This window comes from Chlorocebus sabaeus, unplaced genomic scaffold (assembly GCF_047675955.1).
Source record: "Chlorocebus sabaeus isolate Y175 unplaced genomic scaffold, mChlSab1.0.hap1 unalloc_scaffold_152, whole genome shotgun sequence".
Lineage (NCBI taxonomy): Eukaryota > Metazoa > Chordata > Mammalia > Primates > Cercopithecidae > Chlorocebus > Chlorocebus sabaeus.
The window spans coordinates 36,549-52,050 of NW_027327324.1; the positions used below are offsets into that span (position 1 = coordinate 36,549).

Sequence of the window (15,502 nt, forward strand, 5' to 3'; positions counted from 1 at the left end):
TCCTAAGGAGCAGATTAGGATTCAAACCAGTGATCTTCGTCACATGCTGAGCTACCTCCCAGGCTGAGATAACATTCAAAATTAACCAGGTAGAACAGCGTTCCATAAATCAGCCAGAAATGGTCCTTGTGGATGGGCCTGTGGTTATTCCCTGAAGAACAAGACCATTCGCCCAAAAATCCACCTGTGTCACACTCAAATGTTTACATATCCAATTATTTTTAAAATAACCCAATCAAGCATGTTCACAGCCATTTAGAGCCATACAAATTGTCTGCTTTGCTTACAATCAACCCAAGACCTCTGTCGGCAAAGGGCACGGTGCCAGGTCCAGAGAAGGTGGGACAGAGACACAAACAGGAACCGCTCTGTTTCTTTGGGAGCCTCGCTCTGATGGGCCCGCGAAGACATGGCGCAGACGGCGGGGCACAGGCAGAGGGCAGGCCAGGAGAAGGGGCTGCATTGCCGGGAGGCAGTGCTTTGAGCTCTAATGGATGGAACACTGCTAACAAGTGAAGGTGGAGAGAGGGCAGCCGTCTGGCAGGACCAAGAGGCAGCAAAGCACAGTTGGCCTCGGGGAACCGGAAGCCACAGGGACATCAGGCTGGGTGCTGCTGTCTGCTGGCCACCGGCTGGGAGACTGTACTGGGCCTGGAGGGACATCCCTGACACTCCCCACTGGATGCCAGGGGCACCCCCAGCCCCAGGTGAGAACCACGGATCCCATGGTGAATGAGGACAGCCTGTGGGAAGTAGGGCTGGGACAGCTCTGCACGGCTTAATAGGAAAGTTGGGTTCTATTTTGTGGGGTTTTGGTCATGCCAATGGCCGGTCAGTGCTGTCCATCAGGAAGTGATTTGAGGATAGATTAGAGAAGGGGCTGCCAAGGCCAGCTGGGCATTCGCTGCCTGGGTCCAAGGAAAAGGAAATAAAGGCTGGCGATGTGACAGTGTGGGGGAGCACAGAGGGAAGGAACTGGTGGAGACACAGGACTGGCTCCGCACAGGGCCACGAGCAGCTACCCGGGGGTCGTCCTATTAATTCTCCTTAGGGTCCAAGAGGCGGCTGTGAGGATCCCTCTCCTGAGGACAGAACTGCTCCAGAGCCACACAGCGAGGATCCAAAGAACCAAGATCCCGGCCAGCTCCAAAGTGGGCGATCTTGACCCCTCACCCGTGGTCCTGAGGCAGGGATCAGAGCCCCCTGGACACACAGACCCTCCCAGGAACTGCAGGAAGGGGAAGCAGACGCCCCGGACCAGCGGCAGGACCCAGGGTTTCTGCCCTCCAGGGCACATTTGGACCAGCCACTGCACAGGTGGACACACGGTGCTTTAACCCGCGCTGGGGAAAGGAGCCCTCGCTGTCAGGATGGAAGGGTGGAGACCCCACCCTCGATGGGGACCGGCCTCCCTACTTTAACCCGCGCTGGGGGAAGGAGCCCTCACTCTCAGGGTGCAGACGGCAGCTCGATCGGGCTGGCCTCCCTGCTAGGCACAGCCTGAGCCACATGACGAAGTCCAGAGAGGATTACCATTGTACACCTGGCCCAGCTTCCGGCAGCCCCCGACCGGGCCACTACCCTCACTCCAACAGCCCGGTCCATCACCAAGCCCCACCCTCTTCTGCCAGCCCTGCCCCCACAAGGCCCCTCCTCTCGCTGCAAGTCCCGCCCCCAAGGCTCAGCTTGCCTGCAGCCCCGCCCCACTGGCTCCACCCCATCGCCTGCAAGCCCCATCCCCAAGGCCCAGCTCATCCCCGCCTACGAGGCTTCACTCCTCACCTGCAAAGAGCCACCCCTTACTAAGCGCCTCCCATCACTTGCACAGCCCCGCGCAACATAGCACTACGCCCTCCAGGAACCCCTCTTTTCACCCGCGCAGCCCCGCCCTTCACCAGGCCCCACTCATCTGCATAGACATGCCTCTCGCCACGTCCCACTTCTCCCTTGCCCACTTCCCCCTCCTTCTACTGTCCACATCCTGCTGCTGGCCCCACCCCGCCCCTTTCGTCAAGCCGGCCGCGCCCCTTTTACCCGTGAGCACGCTTCTCCCCTTGCCGCCTCCTTCGGCATGTCGGCCCCGCTCCTCCCGCCCATCGCCCTCTGCACCGCCCTCCCGCCCCTCCCAGAGCAGTGGAGGCCCGCCCTTTTCATCTACAGCCTATCGCAGAGGACGTTGCCGTTCGCGCTGACCAATAGGAGTGGTGGCCGTCACAGCAAGCCCCGCCCCACGCCCTACGTCGCGTTAAGTGGGGTCCCTCGCCAGCCCCGAGCTGGTCTTACGCCATGTGGCGCTGTGGCGCGCAGAGGGGGTTGAGTTCTCTGAGGCGGCTGAGCGGCGGGTGAGGCGCTGCGGTCGGCGGCTAGAAGTGCTCGGCGTGCTGGCTCCCGGGAGAGGAAGGTCCAGGGCGGGCCGGAGACGTAGGGGTCCCTGCGCCCAAGCCTTGCAGCTCCCCGCACTGTGGGCGCCCCGCACCCCGAGGCCCTGCCGGGGCCTTCCTTGGGCTCCCACATCCGGGGTTCTGAGGCCGGAGGACCCCGGGGCGATGCCCCGGGCTGGGGGCCGGGTCTGCCCGTGGCGCTCCTGGCAGGGCCCTCCTTTGGAGTGGGCTTTAATGGGGGTAGTAAATGGGGCCGGCAGTTGCGGTTCTCGCTGGTGTCTTTGCTCCTAGTTCATTTTTGTTGGAGGCCGAGTCCTTAAGAGACCCGAGGAGCCCACAGTCCACTCTTAAAGTCCGGCTGTGTTCAGAGAACTGAAGCCTCCCGGAATTTAACTTTTTTTGGTTTTTTAACGACTCAGTTTATGGGGGAAAAAACTGACGAAGCGGTTTAGTGCTCATGGTAATCCACGAGCCCGTATTTAATGTAACAGTTCAGCGCTGCCGGCCCAGGCCGGGGGGAGACACGGGGCGTCCGTGGCGTGAGTTTGGCAGCAGGTTACTGGAAAGTTCAGGGGAGACCCTGGCCTTACCGCTCATGGGTTTCCTATCATGTCCTTGCTCATAAGTAACTTCTTAAAATGCGTCTCTGTCCCATAATTCTGAAATTTGCTAAATCAGTAAGCAAATGTTGACTACAGCATATCTTCATAATGTTGACAGTGACTGAATAGGTGTTTTCTTTTCCTCTGTATATATCTTTAAAATATTTTGGTGGGATATATTAATGTAGAAAAGCCCGTAAGACATATAGTACAATTTGAGAAAATAAAGTGTTTTTTTTTTTTTTTTGAAGAGACGGGATCTTGCTCTGTTGCCCAGGCTGGTTTAGAACTCCTGGGCTCAAGTGATCCCCCTCCTCAGCCTCTCACATTGCTGGGCTTACAGGCGTAAGCCATCTCATCCAGGTGAGAATAATTAGAAAAGAAGTAGGTTGGGCGCGGTGGCTCACGCCGGTAACCGCAGCATGTTGAGAGGCCAAGGCGGGCGGACCACTTGAAGTCAGGAGTTTAAGACCAGCCTGGCCAACATGGTGAAACCGCGTCCCTACTAAAAATACAAAAATTAGCTGGGCGTGGTGGTGAGCACTTGTCGTCCCAGCCACTCAGGAGGCTGAGGCAGAAGAATTGCTTGAACCCAGGAGGTGGAGGTTGCAGTGAGCCGAGATTGCACCACTGCACTCTAGCCTGGGCAACAGAGCAAGACTCTTGTCTCAAAAAAAAAAAAAAAAGTGTCCGCATGACCAAGCTGAAGATTTCCCCTAACTGCTCATAACCCTCTCCCTCCCGCTTAGATTAGCACTATCATACAGAAATGTCCTTGCTTTTTAAAAATATTTTACCATCTCTATGCATTCTGACAGTATCTTGTTACCTGTTTGAATAATACCTGTTTAGGATAATACTGTATCGTGTGTATCTTTTGTTTAACATTATGTGACCTTCATCTTTGTTATATGCAGTTGTAGGCACTTTTGTTGGTTAGTTTTTTTTTTTTAATTGAATGATTAGTCTGCAGTTTATCCATTCGCTGTCGTTACACCTCCAGGTGAGTTGAGTTTGGGACTATCAGAGTTTGTGCTGACAATCTTGTCTGTGAGTGCTGGTGCAGCAGTGTAAGGTGTGGAGGATGTAGACCAAGAGGTGAACGGATTTCCAGTATTCAGATTTTTTTTTTTTTTTTTTTTTTTTGACGCCCAGGCTGGAGTGTAGTGGCGTGATCTCGGCCCACTGCAACCTCTGCTTCCCGGTTTCAACGATTCTCCTGCCTCAGCCTCCCAAGTATCTGGGACTACAGGCACCTGCCACCACGCCTGGCTAATTTTTGTATTTTTAGTAGAGACTGGGTTTCACCATATTGGCCAGACTGGTCTGGAACTCTTCGGCTTCCCAAAGTGCTGGGATTACAGGTGTGAACCACCATGCCCTGCCTGCTTAGCTTTCTAAAGAATGCCAAGTGTTTTTCCAAAGTTGTTCCACTCTGTACTCCCTGTGGGACAGGTAGCAGTGTACGTAGCAGTATGAGAGCAGTATGACTAGCAGTGTGTGAGAGCTCCTGGTAATATTAGGCTTTTTAAAAAGTTTTCACCAATTCGGTAGGCATGTAATGGGATTTAACTGTAGTGTGAATTTCTTCCAATATTTTGAAGGCTTGTGAGGATTCTGTGAGGAAAAGAAGCCCTTTTGTTTAAGAGTTTCTTAAGGGGAATTTAAACCATAATTGTATTATAGTTATTTTTGAACATGTATAAAGAAAAGGTTTCCAACACTGAAGCTTTAGGTAAGATAAAAGGTCATTAAAATGGGAAGGGTCTTACCAGAAATTAGTTTTCTGGAATGTGCAAGATTTTGGAAGATGCAGTATTTAATTTTTATCTAATTAATGATCTTTATCATGTAAGAGTATTTTCACTATGTGGCTGAATAATGTTAGCCAGATAATTTTCCTGCAGCTCATCTAACTTAGATGACCTTTAGTCTAGACATGCACACCACAGAGCGTGGCGATGGAACAGTAACCGGGCTTGTGAGAGGGCTCTACAGTATCAACTAGGAGACAAGATCCACGGATTCACCATAAACCAGGTATGGGTCCTTCTCGGCACCTCCTCATAAATCCACATACATTGCAGGTGTGGTTTCTGGCATAGGTACGGGCCCTTTAGGGTGGAGACTAGCCTTGTCCTCGTGTCCCAAGGCCCTGGCCCAGCTCCTGTTGCATGATGGCTACTCGGCTGAACAAAGCTTGTGAGAGAAATGACCCCCGGTCCCTTCCTGGAATCCCGCGAAGCCTGATTCTTGTCAGATTTGAGAGAGTAACACTTCCAGCTGGGTCTGTCATCAGACACACTCAGGTTTCTGCAGCCAAACCTGATGATTCGCTGAGTGTGAGCACGAAGACTCAGTGCCCTGATCTGTTCAGTCAGGTTTTGCCATCAAATAGTTTGCTCTAAACTTCTGCAGAATCTTTCAGTTTTCTGAGCCTTTTGGGTTTCAAAATTATAAAGAAGAAATTGTGGACTTATACTTACTTGGGTTTATATTAAAATGGATTCATTTTTGTTTTGTTATTTGCTTAAGTCTTTTCCTTTTTTTTTTTTTTTTTTTTTTAGCATAGTAACTAAAAATGACCACACTTCACATATTTGGCCAGCTGTTGGCTCTGTGCTATGCTTGATGTTGTAGCAAATTTAAAAAACAACTTACCGTCTAGAAAGACTGATGCGGCTGTGACTGGAAGCACATGGTGGATGCCATGCGGAGGGCCAAGGACAAGGGTGGGAGCTGCTGCTGCTGCTGCTGCTGCTGGGGGGAAAGGGAAGAGCTCCTGGAGAGGGTGGTGTAAGAAAGCAGCTGCCTCTGGGCAGGGCTCCAGCAAGGGAACCAGCGCAGTGACTAGGGGGTCCCAGGCAAGGTCCAGGCATGGGAGTCCTGACAACAGACTCAGAGCATTTGTGAAATCCTGCAAAGTGAGGGCAAAGACACCTCACTCTGGGTGAGGCCCTTCTTAATAGTAGCCAGTACTATAAACTCACTCCTTTATTTTTCAAATTTTATAGAAATGTACTTATTTTTGAGACTGGTACTCACCATGTCACCCAGGCTGGAGTGCAGTGGGATGATCTGGGCTCACTGCAGCCTCAAACTTCTGGGCTCAAGCGATCCTCTCACCTCAGTCTCCCAAGTAACTGGGACAAGGTGCCCCCACGCCTGGCTCATTGTGTGTGTGTGTGTGTGTGTGTGTGTGTGTGTAGGTGGAAACTTGCTTTGTTGTCTAGGCTGGTCTCAAACTCCTGGGTTCAAGTAATCCCCTTGTCTTGTGTATTAGTCTAATCTCACACTGCTATGAAGAAATACCCAAGACTGGGTAATTTATAAAGAATGACCTAAAGAGTAAAGAGGTTTAATTGACTCACAGTTCTGCATGGCTGGGGAGGCCTCAGGAAACTTTACAATCGTGGTGGAAGGCACCTCTTCACAGGGTGGCAGGGAAGAGAATGACAAGTGAAGGGGAAAGCCCCTTATAAAACTGTCAGATCTCGTGAGAGCGTACTCACTGTCACGAGAATAATATGGGGGGAACCGCTCTCATGATTCAATCACCTCCTACCAGGTCCCTCCCACAACATGTGGGGATTATGGGAACTACAATTCAAGATGAGATTTGGGTGGGGACGCAGCCAAACCATATCACCTTGGTTTTCCAAAGTGCTGGGATTAAAGGTGTGAGCCACTGTGTCCAGCCATAGAAACTTACGATAAGTCATGTTTCTTGTTTGAGAAATAGCTACCATGAGCGCTATTATTATTAAAGCTATATATTGTTAGAAAGCAGACATCTCACTGTATCTGCTGATTTTAAATGCATTGATCATCTGTTACAAAGTACGGTAAGCTTGGAAACGAGTAATTTAACAGCGGTAGATGATGCAGGTCGTAGTGGGCCACTTATGCATGGTGGTTGGATGGCAGGCTCCCTAGATTGGGCTGAGGAGACCCGAGGTCTCACCTCTGCCAGCGACTTGCTGTGTGTGCTTGGCCAGGTGACTCATGGCACCCGGACGGAGTGGGTGGCAAGTGTTGTGATCACAGGGACGTGGTATGTGATTGAGGGAGAGGGCCGGCTGGCATGACTGAAAGAGAAGACAGTTTCTTTCATACCGAAAAGTATGGACACTTACCAGGAGGCTTACCTAAAGTAAGGTCGGGGGCCAGAGTATGGAGCCACTGCCCCATCTCAAGAATAGCTACAACTTACTGTCCTAGGACAAAGGGGAAATGAGGCTTGAGACTCAATAATTTTAGTAGAAATCTGTTATATTTTACAATTTCACTTTTCATTTGTACCCAGCTAGTGATTATACTCTGTATCCATTTTCCACACAAAATCCCAAGGACCTTCAGAATCTCCTCTCGGTGTATTTGGACGCCACCTTTTTCCCATGTTTACACGAGCTGGATTTCTGGTATGTCATGAGTGATTAACTAGTTGATGCAGACTTTAGTATTTGAGTCACTGTCAGCTTATAATTATTTGTCCTCAGGCAGGAAGGATGGCGGCTGGAACACGAGAATCCTAGCGACCCCAGACACCCTTGGTCTTTAAAGGAGTCGTCTTTAGTGAGATGAAGGGAGGGTTTGTAAGTTTTCTTTCTTTTTAATGTTGTGTTCAGCTTACCTTACCCATGTACAGAACCATGATACAGACACATCTGTAAGGTGGTTGATTTTTATATAATATTCTCATTATAGGTGACATGTTCTTGGATTAGCTAGGTCAGTGCTGTGAGCAGAAGCCAGGGGATTAGCAGGGCCAGGATGCTGTCTCAGACCATGTCTGACGACCCCCGTGTATGATCTGCAGCGAGAGAAAAGCTCTTTTCATACCACTATCAACACATTGTCTTTTTCACTCATTCTTGCCCAAGTACATGTTGTACTTTCTAGAGGCTGCGTGGCGAGGTGTGTGACACGCACCAAGCTGCATACAGAGCAGATGGGGGAGTCCAGCTTCACCTCTGACCCAGACACTACAGAGGTTTGCAAAAAAGGCAACACAGCATCACTCTAAGTAGTCAGTTTTTTACTTTGTTATGAGAAATATTTTTCAAACATATTTATATTATCATGTAATGATGGCTTACCTTAATGCATAAGTAGTTTGTAAATGTCTCAGCTTTAATTTAGAATATAGAAAAATTATATAAACACACACAGGCACCTACACAGGCAAAAAAGCCCACATAATCAAAAGCTGCTTGGGTCCTCATTAAAACCCTTTTATGCCTCGTGTTCCATTATTGGAATCCTAAGCTTGTGGGAGTTATTTGTATCCTACAGCTCAAGGTCATTGCCAAGGTCTGAATTTTTACAAAAAAAATTGCAACCTCAGGCATAAATGGGTTAATTTTTCAGAGTGTAAAGGAGCCTTGAGACCATTCTGGATTAAGAGCTGCTGTCCTGGGCCCGTGTCTTCATGTCCCCTTGTGACTTTGACAACCTGCCTGTGCTGGTGTCCCTGGGGCTCGTGGGTGGCCTGCTCTCTGACTCCCGTAGCCCCCCTCAGCTGGTGAACTATTTCTTACCTTTCATTCTCAATTTGGTGGTCTTTTCTTCCAAGGAGCCTTCTTAAAACTCAAGTTAGGGTGAGAGCTTCTCCCCACTTCCCTCCTGGCTGGTGGGCAGACCTGGTGATCCCTCCAATTTGCAACACACATCAAAAAGTCCATTGTTCTCAATCCTTGGGTCCTGTGCATGGGTGATGAGTGATTGAATACGGTGTTAAACAATGCCTGCAGGGGTGTCTTTTTTTTGTTGTTGTTACCATTAGAACAGTTTTATTTGCAAAGTATTACAGGCATATGCACCAGAATGTGATCAATTGGCTATATTGTAAGTAATGTGGTATGTGTGTATTATTTTAAATGTATATATTCTTATTTATTTCACATTTCAAGACAGACAATGAGAGGATATTCCCCCAGCACCTTCAAAATAGACTTCTTCCCGACCACACGTACTCAGTGGTCTCCAGGGGTGACCCACTGTGCATCCCGGAGCTTATGTGGGAGCAGCTTAAGCAATTTCATACCACTCACTATCACCCAAGCAATGCTAGGTAATATTTTGTTGGAAAAGTTTGATGGTGGATTGTGGAAAGTTAACTTGTTTGTGTTCTTCCAATTTCATGACATGGCGTCTCTCACATTTAGCAATGCTTAGCTTCGAGCCTCTCCTTGGCATGGAGAAGTGCTCTTCCGATAGTGGATGCAGTCACAGAACCTTCATCACATCCTCACTTTCTGATCTATCGCTTGTTTCTTATGTCACTAGTATAAGGTCATTATAGTAATAATATAGTTATACGTATCCTATAAAACACTAATAATTTACATATAAATGCTAATGTAAAAACATATTTGCAAGGTTAGTTTATATAAAAACAATTATGAAAACTTTCAAGTATACAGAAAAGTAGACTAGGATAATGAGCCCCTAAACACTTATCACATAATAGATATCCTTTTCCTTGTGAAGTTTTTGGAAGTAAATTATAAATGTCATCATTTACCACTAAATATTTGAATTTGTGACCTGAAAACATGATTTTTTCTTACATGAGCTAATGCCATTTTCAGTTTTAATAGAATAAAACATACTTTCATAAAACTGCCTATTTCTTATTCCATATTCACATTTTCTAGTTGGCCCCAAAGTGTTTGCTGCACAGGGTCCCACAGATCACACCTGGTCAGCCCGGGTCTCTCCTGGGCACCCTCTCGGGGACGGCAGAGGAGTGTGCAGGCCGGGTTTCCTCCAGGCGCTCTCACTTTCCAGGTGTCCTGGCTGCTCCTGTGTGGTGTTGGGTGCCATGTTCCTGTGTTTCCTGAGAACTGGAACTTAGATCCAAAGCCTTAGTTTGAGTCAGGCTGCGCCTTTTTAAGCAGAGTCCCTCGTGGGGAGTTCTGCATTGATGGCCACATCCTACCATCGTGTGAGGCCTGCTTGCCTCCACCGGGGGGTCTCACACCAGCAGGGTGCATGCTGAGAGTCGGCCACTGTCTTGTGAAGATCTGCTTTCTCCCTTCAGCCACAGACCATCTGGTGCACTTGAGTTTCTGGTGTCCTGTGATAATTCCTCATCAACCTATTAATGGTTTTCATATTCATTGAGGATTATTGCCTGAATCATTTATTAGAGTTTGTGAAGTTTTCAAATTCTGTAATTCTTCATTCGTTTGCTGGACTTCTTCAAAGAAGAGTTCTACATCAGCTGGGGCTCTTGGGTTATCTTGAAATATGGTTCTGTGGAAAAGGCAGGGACGGCTGCTCTCCCTGGGAAGTCCAGTTTGAGGAGGAGGGGTGGTGCAGGAACTACCTCTAATGTTGACAGAAGAAGCTGTCTTTTTTTTTTTTAAAGACAGGGTCTGGTTCTGTCCCCCAGGCTGGACTACAATAGCATGGTCTTAGCTTACTGCAGCCTCAGCCTCCTGGGCCACCTCAGCCACCTGAGTAGCTGGGACTACAGATGTGCACCCCCATGCCCAGCTAGTGCTTATGTTTTTTTGTAGAGACAGAGTCTCGCCGTGGTGCCCAGGCTGGTCTCGATCTCCTGAGTTCAAACAGTCTGCCCACCTTGACCTCCCAAAGTGCTGGGATTACAGGTGTGAGCCACTGCGCCCAACATGGAGAAAAGAGTTCTTTCTTTTCTTCTTTTTTTCCCCCCAGTCGTCTTTGTTTTGTTTTTTAGTACCACTGTGACCTCACAAATATTTCTGTATATGTATATATTTGAGACCATGTGATCAGATGGAATTTATTTATTTTTATGCCGACATTTGCCACAGCTGTTGGCCCATTTTGGTCTCACTTCTTTGGTTTGTATGCCCCCATCCCCACCTCCCTAACGCAGGCACAGCCAGGCCTTCCTCCTCCAGAGGCTCAACTGTCTGTTTCCCAGGGAGCTCTGATTTCTGTGGCTAGTGGGGAAGGGCCTTTGGAGAGTAGCATCGGGACACTAGGGGTGGTGATTGCTCCTGGATTCTCTCAACCCCGAGAGTGTAAAATTTGTTTCTAAATTCTAGAATGAGAAATTTCTGAAGGTTCTTTAAGATACTAGTTCCCCAAACCTTAACCATAGCTCAGACAACATAGTAAAGAAAAAGATAAATTCTGTCATTGTAACCTTTTTCTTCTGGTTGAATAAATGTGTTATCTTTATTAACATGTATAACCTTGAACTTGTTGCCAAAAATTGACTTTTGTGAAATTGTCAGTTGGATTACTCTATTACTGTACCTAGGGTTATAAAGTATTTTAACAAATACTTCGTTTGGTTTTTGTCACATCTCTAGATGAAGTTTAAAATGAAAGATCAATTTCTGGCTAGGTGTGTTGGCTCATGCCTGCAAATTCAAGCACTTTGGGAGGCTAAGATGGGAGAATTGCTTGAGGCCAGGAGTTTGAGACCAGCAAGAGTAACCGTGAGAACCCATCTCTAAAACTTAAAAATTAGCCCACTGGGCATGGTAGCTCAAACCTGTAATTCTAGCACTTTGGGAGGCCGAGGCGGGGAGATCACCTGAGGTCAGGAGTTCAAGACCAGCCTAACCAACGTGGTGAAACCCTATCTCTACTAAAAGTACAAAAATTAGCTGGGTGTGGTGGCAGGCGCCTGTAGTCCCAGCGACTCAGGAGGCTGAGGCAGGAGAATGCTGTGAACCCGGGAGGAGGAGCTTGCAGTGAGTGGAGATGGCGCCATCGCACTCCAGCCTGGACGACAGAGCGAGACACTGTCTCAAAAAAAAAAAAAAAAAAAAAAGCTGGACATGATACACAAGGTGACCCCAGGAGACTCCTGTGCAGAGTAGAAACACACCCCAGCACTAAACTCAGTCCCTGAAGTCCCTGCGGGATTCTCCCCACCCCCCACCCCTGGGTCCACCTGTACCCACCTGGAAAGAACAGTGACACCGCCCCACAGCAGGAGCACCATCAGCGGCCACGGCACCCCAGGTAGCTGGGCCACCCCCAGGGTTTCACAGGTGGAGAGGGAGCCTGGGAACATGCATTTCTAGCAATTTCCAGGTGACGGGGCACTACACTTTTAAAAATACACAATACTAGGTCTTGAAAGGACTTCTATTCACTTGCACGTTGGTGGGATGGAGCCCTACATTGCAAAGGGCTTTTCTTCACGTGTCCTCCTTGAGCTCAGGGGCTGGCAGCACTTGGTGGGACCTAGTAGGGCGTCCCTTGCTGACTGCACACCCACAGCTAGAGCCCAGGCCCGGATGATTCTCACAGGAAGCCCGCAGAGCTCCTGACACCTCCCTGGAGGTATGAGAAAGCTGAGGCTCTGAGGGGGATAAACTGATTACTGGAAGGTAACGACCTTAGTGAAGTGGTGAAGCTACAGGGTAAACCCTAGTTTTATTTCCTTTTAACTTTCAAGACTTCCTGATTTCCTCTATTACGATACCTGTGCCTTAGAGTCACCAATGGGAACTTGAAGGAAAATAATGCCTGCTGAGGCCAGATGCTCATTTAATTGCCTGGGGGTGGAGCCTGTTTGGTTCTAAGCCCTCCCTCTGAACTTCTGAATGGTGAGGACTGCAAATCAGCTGCCTCCTGCTGGGCCCTGCAGGGTGAAACCTGATGAAGCCCCAGGAACATTCAGTGAGGGGTTAGGAGGGAGGAGAACACGGGTGGATGAAAAGCAAGAAGGAAATGCACCAGCATTCACTGGCAGGCTCTGTCACCCACAGGACAGGGATAAAGACGTGCACACCTGCAGTGCGGACTTTCACAGCCTGGCAATGAGGGCTTTCAGCCTCACAGGTAAATGTCACCTGTTTCACCACCTCCTTAGGGCTGTTCTAGGGCCCCGGCACACAGCCATTTGGGACAAAGGGCAGTTTCAGTGTCTTTCACTCCACGCTCAAGCTACAGATTGTCCTTATAGCTCAGGTATCCTGGGGATAATCCATCTTGTTTTGTTTTGGTTTTGGGAGCCCAACCCAAGAATCAAATAACTTTCCTAAGGATTTCCAGGAGAAAACATCTTCCCACCAAAGAAGAACCTTACCATTTGGAAAAACACCTCCTGGTAATTTGCAAAAAAACCCAGTTTTCTGGGAAGTGATAATCTTGTCATGAGAACCAAAGATAAAGTTGGAGATAATGAGGGAGTGGTTACATAGGAAATATGTGGTCATTACTCTGATCAATTAGTAAATCACTTTCTTCATATGATATACTTTTTAACAGCTTCTTCCTTGAGTCAGTCATCCCCGGCCCACACCAGGGCCTAGCAAGAATGACTTAGGTCACCTGGCTTATTTCCTGGCTACTTGGAGGAGATGGATTTCCCAGTTTACAAATCTCAGCTTCCTAGGATTCTATTCTGATAAAATCTAAATTGTATTTTTTTAAAAAAAGGAATAGGCTGGACACGATGGCTCACGCCTGTAATCCCAGCGCTTTAGGAGGCCAAGGCAGGCAGATCACGAGGTCAGGAGATTGAGACCATCCTGGCTAACAGGGTGAAACTCCTCTCTGCTGAAAATACAAAGAAAACTGAGCCGGCCGTGGTGGCATGCGCCTGTAGTCCTAGCTACTTGGGAGGCTGAGGCAAGAGAATCGCTTGAACCCGGGAGGCGGAGGTTGCAGTGAGCCGAGATTGCGCCACTGCACTCCAGCCTGGGTAACAGAGCGAGATTCCCTCTCAAAAAAAAAAAAAAAAAAAGAATAGATGAACTCTAGTGAAATAATCTAGGTCTATCCTTTTACCTCCTCCGTTGTCTGGAGTAATAAAGCTCCCTGCCTCGCCCTCTCTCACAGCACTGAACTGCTTTTCCTGAATTTTCCCACACTGCTGATCATTCACTTGCTAATTTCGATGCATACATTCTTTTTGAGAAAGTCAGTTTGCCAACTCCTCCCACTGGTTTGTCAGAAAATGAGCTTACACTGCGCTGATCTCACTCCTGCTGCCAAACCTCCTTCTAGGGGTCTCTCCTTTGATAATGCAGGGATTATGTAGGCATGGGGAGGTGGGATACCAAGGGGGGATTCTGTCGACGGTGCTGTTCCCCCCTCCCCAGCCCCGCCGGTTCAAAGTCATCGAGCCGGGGGGCCTCTCTGACTATCTGGACTGTGCAGACCACCGTGTCTTCCGGTAGGGTCAGGGGAGGGCTTGAGATAAATCTGTAGGGCTCAACCACCAGCCACTGTCCACCTCAGGTGCCCCAAGCGCCATCTCTGCCGGGAGCTATGTGGATGCATCGGTGACAAAATGGAAAGCCTCTGGTCCTGGCGGAGCTTGTTCCAATCAGGAGAGACCCGAAAGCAAGAAACACAGTGAACAAATGCATGATGCCCAGGGGTGGATGGCCGTAAGCACTGAGGAGAAAAATAGCAAGTGGGGTGGGGGGTGTTAAGAGGGTGGAGGATGGAGATGGGCTGCCATTGACAATCGGAGAGCCTGCAGACCTGCCTGAGAGTGACGTTTGGGGAAAGAAGGAAAGGGAAGAAGGTGAGGGAGGTTAGCTAAGTGGACATCTGGGAAAGAGCTCAGGCAGCAGAGGGGCTGGGGTGGGGGCGCGCTGGCAGCCTGCTGCATTCCAGGGTCCTCTGTGTGGCTGGGACGGTGTCGGCCCTCCCCTGCCCATCCCTCAGGGCCTTCGCAGAAACACTCACACGGGGACCTTCTATGTACAGGCAGCACACGCCACCCATCGCCGTGACCACACTGTCCCTCAGAGGAGCCGCTGGCCACGTGTGTCCCGTCCACATGGAGATGTACTTGAAGATTCTTTACACACTGGGTTTCAAAGACTTAAGTATGGAAAACAGTGTAAAATATTAATAACACAATAACTGATTGTTATCAAAATAGTGGGCTGAATAGAAAATATAGTTTGTTTATTTATAGATAGGGTCTCACTTTATTTATTTATTTATTTATTTATTTATTTATTTATTTATAGATAGGGTCTCACTCTGTTGCCCAGGCTGGAGTGAACCGGTGCAGTCACAGCTCACTGAAGCCTCCAACTCCTGGGCTCAGGCAATCCTCCCACCTCAATGTCCCACGGGGCTGGGACTGTAGGTGTGCACTGCCACATCCAACTAATTGTTTTGTATTTTTTGTAGAGACTGGGTCTCGCCATGCTGCCCAGGCTGGCCTCAAACTCCTGGGCTCAAGTGATCCACCTGCCTTGGGCTCCCAAAGTGCTGGGATTACAGGCGTGAGTCATGGCACCCAGCGTCCCCCCCTCCGGACCTGCCTTTCTTTAATGTGGCAACTAGATTATTTAAAATTGCATATATAACACAGGCCACCCATGCAAGCCTCAATCCTGGGAGATGCTCCCGTTGGAGAAACCTTCAAGAAGCGGATCTGCTTGGATTTGCAAACGGCCCCTCTGGCCCCAGGGGGATCTGCTGTGCAGAGCTGCTCTGGACTCAGCTCTTCAATACTGCCCTTGAGTGTACTGGGCACCTCCTGACTTTCGACCAGCACAAAGCTCCTTATTAAACGCTGACAAAAATTCCTTCCAT

At 48.8% G+C, this 15,502-nt stretch overlaps 1 long non-coding RNA gene across 4 annotated transcripts; it reads left to right on the forward strand.

The window, feature by feature from the left end:
* Positions 1–2,086: 2,086 nt before the first annotated feature.
* Positions 2,087–11,264, forward strand: LOC140711098 (uncharacterized). 4 transcript variants are annotated; one of them, XR_012092239.1, is made up of 4 exons: positions 2,276–2,342; positions 4,139–4,347; positions 4,916–5,023; positions 5,551–7,971. It is a non-coding gene; the product is annotated as an uncharacterized lncRNA (long non-coding RNA). The 4 variants fall into 4 exon arrangements; XR_012092237.1 differs by lacking the exon at positions 4,139–4,347 and having other exon boundaries at positions 2,087–2,342; XR_012092238.1 differs by lacking the exons at positions 2,276–2,342; positions 4,139–4,347 and adding an exon at positions 8,896–11,264 and having other exon boundaries at positions 4,354–5,023; positions 5,551–7,578.
* Positions 11,265–15,502: the final 4,238 nt, after the last annotated feature.